General features: G+C 40.0%; 1 protein-coding gene across 2 annotated transcripts in view; it reads left to right on the plus strand.

Moving 5' to 3' along the window:
- Positions 1–7,774, plus strand: part of grm8a (glutamate receptor, metabotropic 8a) — a 301,421-nt gene extending 293,647 nt beyond the window's left edge. For both annotated transcript variants that reach the window (XR_010925655.1, XR_010925654.1), the window contains exons 14-15: positions 5,856–5,953; positions 6,170–7,774. The gene's annotated coding sequence lies outside the window, so the exon portion shown is untranslated. The remainder of the gene's footprint in view (positions 1–5,855; positions 5,954–6,169) is intronic.
- The last annotated feature ends 1,103 nt before the right edge of the window (positions 7,775–8,877 follow it).

Raw genomic sequence — 8,877 nt, forward strand, 5'->3', positions numbered from 1 at the left:
TGATCTGTTATTTTATTCAATTTGTTTTTTATATCGCCATCACACACAGATTCCGTGTATGGCATGGATGTGACTTAAATTAATTCACTACCTGTCTTGATTTTGATTAGTTCCACTTAAAAAAAAGGAAATCACTGTGGAGAAGAAAGCAGCTTCCTGATAGATACAAGTGAAATAAAAGAAGAATAAGAAGAGGAGGATCCTTCCTGTCCTGGAGAATACCAATTAAGACTGGGCTTAATTTGTGGTGAATCTGCAAACAATGTTAACTTGTTCCTTTGTTGGAATAATTAGGTGGCTCTTTGTAAGTTTGACCCCCAAACATGTCTGAACCCTGTTAAGGTCACTGCCAAGTCTTTTTATTACAGGTCCAAAGAAATCCCTGATGACTCCTTAATTGCCATATTACCAATGAAAAGACTGGCAGCTGAGCTGACATTATGCCTTTAATCACTACATCATGTCAGCTCTTCAGAGACTTTTCAAAATTTTCTCTTTTTTTTAAATTTCTTGAAACAGTGTGCAGCTCATTTGACCCACCCTTGGGTATATCAGTCTTTGGATGTTGTGTAGGTTTAAGTGGATGGATGGATGGAGGATAAATCAATGCAAATATGGAGGCAGATGGAAAGATGTGTGAATTACAGGAGCACTGGAAAGAGAAGTGCTTAAGCTGTTATGTGAGAGACATAAGATGTTTCTATCTCTCTCAAGTGCCTTTTGGCTCTCAACCATCATATGGTGCATGATGTCTTCAATATGTGTTCGGAATTTAGATATATATCAAAAATAATAGCAATGCTCAAATGCTGAGGTGTAAATTTTAAAAGAGCAACATTCTTTTTTGTGTTTTGTTTTGCTTTCTACCATCATTTCAGCTGCACAGTACAATGGATCATTTTTATATGATTGTCTTTATTAGGTTGTGCTTTACTGAGTTATACCTTAGTAGTGGGGTAACAACAGCCTAGAGCTTATAGAAGCAGGCTCGCAATCAGAAAGTTGTTGGTTTAAATCCCCAGAGTGACTTTGTAAAAACTGGGTGAGTTAAGTAAATGAGCTCTCTCTTTTTCTCAGCAGCTATTAGAGACACTCTTGAGAAAAAAAAAACACTCTAAACTGTTCCAATTCAGCTGGTTAGTGTTTAACAACAAAAATGTATTTTATGAATGAGTAAAAAAAAATGACTTTATTTATCTTAATTTTCTGCCCAGATGTAGGCTTTACTGTGAAACTGCCAAAAAAGACTCCAGTCAGTTTTGAGAAATCAGATTCAGAAAAGTCACAGCGTAACATACACACACACACACACACACACACACACACACACACACACACACACACAAACTGGGTCTGTATGCTGAGGCAGAGATAACCTTCTGCAGTGCCTTTAGTCACAATGAAAAAACTGCATCTAATTGGAATTCTTTAGAAACCGTTTCTCAACCTGAATACTACTTTGTGATTATTTTTAAGTAAAGTTCTAATGGAGGGGAATACCAACATTTAAGACTAGTGCAGACTTTACCATGTTTTAAAAAGACCACACGGGTTATTTCTTGGCATGGCATGTGGGCATTTGGAGTAGTTAGTTTTAAGGATAATTCAAGTGACATTTTACAGATGATTGACTTACAATAAAACTAAGAGTATACTGTGTATAGAGCACAAAGACAGGAAGATGATAGCATGGTTTGGATAGTGTGCGTTTCTGTGACATATCTAATGTATCAACATCAAATTCAGCAACCGACTGACTGTATGTTTATCTTTGAAGTGAATATCATGACAGAGTAGAAGGTACTCATTGTGCTATGTGACAGTAGCCAACTAATGTTTAGTTGTTGTGAGCTGTTTTGTATTTGGTACTGTAGGTGGGCGTTGTTTTGCCTTAACCAATCAGTAGTGACTGACGTGTACTGGTGTATTTGTCCTATTATTTTCACCTGACAGCTGGCTACAGTAGTGGTTGCTGGGAACAGTTAACTTGACACAAGAATATGTTAGGAATTATTATTTCTCTATTTCAACTCACAGCAACATGATCTCACCCACGCTTGATGCCATTTTTATTCAAAATGCAAAATAGAAAGATGATGTCCACATACCTAATCCAGCCCACAAAGCTCTGATTGGCTCAGTTGGTTTTCTAACAGAGGAAACAGCTGCCAGTGTGCATGACATCAGACCTGATTGAATCACTTAAAAAAATGTGGAGGGCTATTCTGACATCTGGACACAGGCTACCTTGAGTTAATGGATGTTACTGTGCATCAGGAGAATTATAGTTTTCCCTACAAGATCCACACCTGGCAACTAAAGCAGGATTATCCTTTTAATGGTTATGCTTAAGCAACTGAAAGCATTTGTTTAAGGTTAAGGAAACCAGAAACCAGGATCTTTCCCTCACCCTGAACCTAGCTCCAGTCACTGGTCTCCAGTATGAAAGTCATGTGTTTTGGACACCCAATCATCAACCTTGACTTCTGTGCAGCGTAAGGATGTTATACTACCTGGATTGAGAAAACCATTGCCAGTGAACGTAATCTAGACTGCAATTTGCCTGAAAACATATCTGGCAAACATAATTAGTTCTTTGGAACGCAATATGGTTGCCTGGATACACCTATAGGTTGGACACAGGCATGAAAGCATGCAACCTACACACTCTTACAAAGAAAGCCAACACACACACACACACACACTGATACATTTAAACCACAGCATCTAAAGCTGTCTTCTCTGCCTCCGAACACACCAGGAAATGTTTTTCTTCTCTGAGGCGGCCTAAGTGGAGTGGTCCACTGAAGCCAACCCTCAGTAATTAACTGTCACAACGCTTCAAAACTAACAAATGGACTTTGTGTCAAGGAGGGCCCATTAATTTACTGGCCTGCACTCGTCGATCCAGAGCCTATTATCTCCATTATGGCAGGCTTTCATGTCTGGGCATCCTCTCCTGCTAACCCTCGATTTCTCTCTCACTTTGCACAGATTCCCAGGAACTTGCAGAGAGGGCTTGTGGACAAAGTGTATTTTCATCATGTATGGCACACATGTGCAAACACACAACTTGCATCAAGAGTACTGCATGAACCCACACAGATGATTCTGGACACGAGGACACACTCTATCTCTCATAACTGCTTAAGTAAATCACAGAGGCCTGACTCGTATAATAATGTAATAAGCAGTGATGCCGGGTCCAGAAATATGCACGGACCAATACACTTCACATGAACTCACACAAATTATCAAATTCTCATTCTCACATTCCTTTACTCCTAGACACGCACTCCACACAGTGCTGTTTCCCTTCCGGTCAAACATATTTAAAAACTCATACTGCACTTCCACATTGGCATGACAACCTGAGGGAAGAAATCTTCCATATGTGACACTAATAAGTGCTGCTCGGAAGGAATGGAGAGCCATTTCACCATGAGGCATAAATAACTAAATAACACGCAGAGTATGGGATCCATGTGATTTGCGATACAGCTCACATTTATTGCTCTTCAAAGGTAACGTATTACCAGTGTTCTGCAGAGAGGGAGAGAAACTGAGAGACTGTACTTTAGTGGCAATAAGATCGGGTGGGTCTTTCCTACTGAGACCAATGCATTTTTGATGCTCTTCAATGCATTATCAGTGGCTCACTGTGCTCTCAGGCTTTGGAAGCGTTTTCAGCTCATCTGAAGTAATTTCAGCTGCCAATTGCAGCTTTAAAAAGGCAATACTGCACCTAGACTCCATTTTAAAGGGGTGTTTCGCTCAAATTACATGCATAATGTCACTTAACCCCAGTGGTATCTGGCCATGCAGATGGTTTTGGTTTTATTTGCACAGGTTTTGATATATCCATGTTAGTGCCAGTAAGGTGCAGGGTTATGTTACCTTCGGGTTCGAGCTCTAAATATATTGAACTTATGAGTTTTTTTTGGTTTATTAGCATTAGCTGACAGGATGGAGGCTGTCTTAGAGTTAGTGTGTGACAATCATCATTACCAGCTCTAACAGCAGATGTAATGGGAGTGATCGTAGTTAATAATTCATAATTTGCATCTCAACAGAGAGCCAAACTTCTGCTGCATTCTACTGCGTTGGTGGTGATCGTTTTTGGTTTCCAGGTAAATTCAAATCAATTGTAAATCCATATTTTAGATTCAGAATCCAGATTTCAAATTATTACCATTTACTATTTTTTAAGTTCAACTGGGGGGCAAAAATAAGACTAGATGGAGCTATGAAGTAAATTTAATATGTGCTGCATTTTGAGCAAAATTAACATTCCATATTTAGTGTGGATTTTCTCTCTTATACTTGAACAGAACTAGTTGGTGCAACTTGTTGTATGACCGCGTCAGAAGACAAAAGTGGATATAGCAGTACCAAATGACTACACCCAAAGGTGGAGTGAGAAGGAGACACGGAAATCATTTAAATATGGGGATAACGGTGCACATTTTGCAGCCAGTCTCTACTGGAAGGAAATCACTGTGTTATATTCATTCACGAAAACGGAAATTGTTGTATAAAGCTTTAGAGACAAACCCTGCTTACTTTCTCACCTCCTCACACCTGGCCAATCGCTGCACAAAGTGTGTGTGAATTTCGGTTTCGGAAAGACAGAAATTGTGGGAGGAATCTGACATTGGGAAAAGTGTGGGAGAGGGGGATTTCAGACAAGTACTCCAGCATACTGGCCGCATCAAGGTAGCTTACTTATCTAGCAGGCGCATGTGCATTTTTATGTGTGTGTGTGTGTGTTTTAAAGGCTGTTCTTTCTCGCTTAAATAACAGTTCCATGATTGGCTGTGCGTGGGAGGAGAAGGGCATCTCAGGAATTATACCGACTAGGCAGAAGCGTTGTTGCACAATGTTGTGTGTGTTCCTGCATACATTATACATCTGTGAGTATGTGTTAGTGCGAGTCCCTCAGTCAAAGTGAGTCTGGGTTTGAACTGTGATGCAGATCACTCCGACTGCCCTTTTAGAGTACTGCCCCTCAGGCCAGGAGGCTACGGCGAAATCTGCTTTGATGTGTGTCGAGTTTTCCTATTTGCACAAACACACACAGGTATATAGACACAGGATGATGTGGGTTTCACACACTATGTACACACGTCTGCAATATGAAAATGTCATAGCACTTAATAAATACTAAAACAAGATGAAACTCTCCAAACTGAACTGAATCACTAAGAAACCTGAAATGTACTTTGCCTGGTCGACATACTTTGGATCATTTGCCTCTTCATCTTGCTACTAAAAAAATCACCTTCCTCCCAAATTCACAGGGTTATTATTATCATTATTATTACTGCAATCTTTATTTAATTAGCTTTTATTTGTTTATTCACAACTAAAGATATTGAGAGGATTGAAATATAAATGTTGAAAAAAGAGCAACTTAATGTGTTTGTTTTGTTTTCATAGCAAAACTATTCATAGTAATTATTTTCAGTATTAAGGAAAAATGTGTGCAAGTGAATAAATAGATTTTACTGTCTGCATGCTGTATTGTATGTGTTGTGATATTAATGTGATTTTATCAGTGTGCTGATTCTTAATGGAAATAGAAGTTATTTGGAAAGTAAAGAGTTCAGTCAACAAGACATTTGTTCTTTTCAGTTTCAGTCTTAATTTCAGGTTGGCTTTGCAATGTTCTGGCCTAAGAGATTGTAGTGGTGCAATCACTGTTCATGTTAAATATAGAAATGACAGCGTTCTGTGCTGTCTGCATTCATCTCTCCGTCGCTGCCTTTGTGACTCTCTGTCAGTGTTTCAGAAAGTTAAGACAGAGTTAAGGAAGATGAAAATACCTGAAGCTCTTCTCCCGTTCTATTTTACAGAGAGATTATAACAGTAAAAGCAATATTCTGTCTGCATAGCTGTCAGGTTTGGATCTATGTTGGATGACTTGGCGCTGGGGATGTGACAAGGATACCAGGTAATCCTCTTTGAATATGAATTCTTCCACCGACTGCATCTCTCTCTCTCTCTCTGTTTCTTGAGTGATTCTTTAAAGTGGGTCTTGCACTCTGAGGAGTGATCACATCTCTCCTCTCCTCCCCCATCTCTCTCTCTCTCTCTGTTCGCTCTCTGTTCTGCCTCACTTTCTCCCTCTCCCTGTCTCTTTGTCTCTGTCCTGTTCATCTATCCACAGGTTCATCAGAGGATAGTAGGGAGCGCGTGCTAAGGGATGGAAGTTAGAGAGGGAATAGAGAGGAGAACAGAGGAAGCAGAGGAAGAGGTGGTGAGAAAACGACAGATGGAGCAGAGAAATAATTGTATGTAAGGAAGTATAAGAATAAAGATCATGCTAATTATATGTCACCTTTAGCCTCCTATGGCAGCTCTTACTGTAGCTTCTGTGCTTTCATTTGCAAGAAGGAGTGACTTCATCATTTATGTGCCAATGTGTTAATGTGACTGAAATGTGCCACACTTTGTGTCTTTGTATGTGTTATTCTGGAGATTTAAAACACAGATAACTTCTATTTTATTCAAGAAAACAGTGCAAAATAAGAACACAAAGGCCAGAGAGTAAACCCGCACTCAGGAACTGTCCCCATAAAACAGGGACATATTCTCACACTAGTGTATCTGTGTGTGCGTTTCCATGAGAAATGATGCCTAACAAACATTGCTACTTCCTCCCTCGTGCCCATTGTTCTTTATCTGCTTCATTAGTTGTTGTTTTTTTTTTTTTTTCTTTTTTACATGGCAACAAAACTAGTTGCTCCCATGCTTGAGGAATCAGCAGCAGCTACAGCAGCTATGGTGAGAGCCTGGGGGTTATGTTGACGAGAGAGGTGGTTAAGGATCAAATGTTATTGCCACTTTCTTTCTTCTTCTCCCACCCCCTCTATCTGTGCTTTTTTTCTCTCTTTCAGGCTTCCCTGCTGAGAGAGAATTTTTTGGCTCTGTCTGTTCCTGCTCTCACCTCTCTCTCTGCCTTTTGTTCTCAGTTTACAATGTGTCTCTCTCTCTGCCTCTCCTCCTCTCCCCCTCTCGCTTTCGAGCTTTCGACTTCTCTCTAACCCCCCGAACCTGAAACTGCTCCTCTCTGGTTTCTCTTCTCTCTTCTTCCTCCTCCTGTGTCACACAATCAGAGATTCTCTCTCACTGTCTGCCAGGCAGAGAGCCAGAATACCAATAGACCAATAGACCAGAGCCCTCTGTCTCCCCATTATCCAGACCCCGTCTTCCTGTCTGCAAGACACACGCACACACACACACTGCAAGCACACTCATAGACATATATGACTTAACATGAATTCATGCATGAAGGCTGAAAGACGCACACACACATCTGTATCCAGAGAGTTGCAAAGGCAGACACAGTCTTATAGAAACTGCTGCAGGAACACACGCATTCACACTGGTGCAGGGGCACACTTAAAGCCAGATATTACATAATAGATACATACATAGATATATTATACTGATAGACACTTGATAGACATAGGCATGAAGATGCTTAAATACTGAACACACACATACATACACATATAGACTCCCAACACACGCACACACACACACACACACCCACTGAGCTTCTAGCCCTTCTAATCAATTTGCACTTTAAAGAGAGTTCCACCTTTCCCTTTGGTGTCTTCAAGCCCCAAGCTCCTCTTTTACTGGTCCCTCACTAGTCTCTCTCTCCATCCTTCTCCTTTTGTTACAACAGTCATTTCTCTCTCCCTCTGAGAGTATCTCCCTCTTTCCCCTGCTGCAACCACTCTTTCTTTATTGCTCCCTCTGTCTCTATCTCGACAGCGACAGAGGCTTGACACGCACATTCTCAAAAATGTAATTGAGGCTATGGTGGCTGCGGATCTACACCATGTGGAGACTGTGGAACTGTCTTTTGTTTTCTCCGTCAAGTTTCTGATATCAGTGGTTGATAGCGAAGGCCACTCGGACCTCGCTGAGGACAGGCTCAGTAATCGTCTTTTTTAGTAACACATTTAGCAAAGCCATCTCTAAGCTCTCCACTCCATCTCTAAGCAATCACTCTCACAGTGAATTGAAGAGCATATTAATGATTGTGCAGCAATAATCTTTATTCAGTGGCGAGACAAAACAGACTTACCTGTTGTTACTCTATATTAAAAGGTGAATAAAAAATCCAGCCGCATATAATTAAGACATGATTCAGCCTGATAAACCTGATAAGCCTGGTAAAACGCTGAATTACAAATCAATTCCTATAATTCCACTTAAAGTGGAGAGAAAGATTGATAGAAACACAGGATGGAAATATGAAGGAGAGCATAATGGTTGGAGGACGAAAACAGTGATGAGCATGGTGTGGCAAGAAAAATGACAAATTCAAATTCAGTCATTAAACCCTCTCCTACACAACTCTCCAAATATCACAAATATATCAATGACCAGGGCCGGACTGGAACTTAAAAAATAGCCCTGGACTTTTACCATTAGGCAAGGTAGGCAACTGCCTGGGGTCCCCAACTAAAAGGGCCCCAAACAGATTTTTTATGATGTTTAGATATGAAAAATATTAAATTATGTTACTATTCTAACTGATTGTACCCTGAAATAACTTACAAAAGGCCCCCAAAGCACTTGAAAAATATGCAACTGTATACTACTTACTTACTGTGTACATCTACTTCAAAAGAAACAATGTACCACTATATTTACCTACAATAACATAACCTACACATAAGAGAAATGTTATGTTGCAGATTCAGATTTTACTCACAAAATATATCAATTAAAATATAAATAATAGTTTTACTTCATAAGTAAAAAGTTTTGAATACTTCCTCTACCACTGCCAATACCAACATTCCCAGTTAGAGAAAGGGTGAAAAGTAAAGCAAGACAGTGTTTGCCTGGCCCCCA

The sequence above is a fragment of the Thunnus thynnus genome, chromosome 23, assembly GCF_963924715.1.
Source record: "Thunnus thynnus chromosome 23, fThuThy2.1, whole genome shotgun sequence".
In the NCBI taxonomy this organism is placed as follows: Eukaryota; Metazoa; Chordata; class Actinopteri; order Scombriformes; family Scombridae; genus Thunnus; species Thunnus thynnus.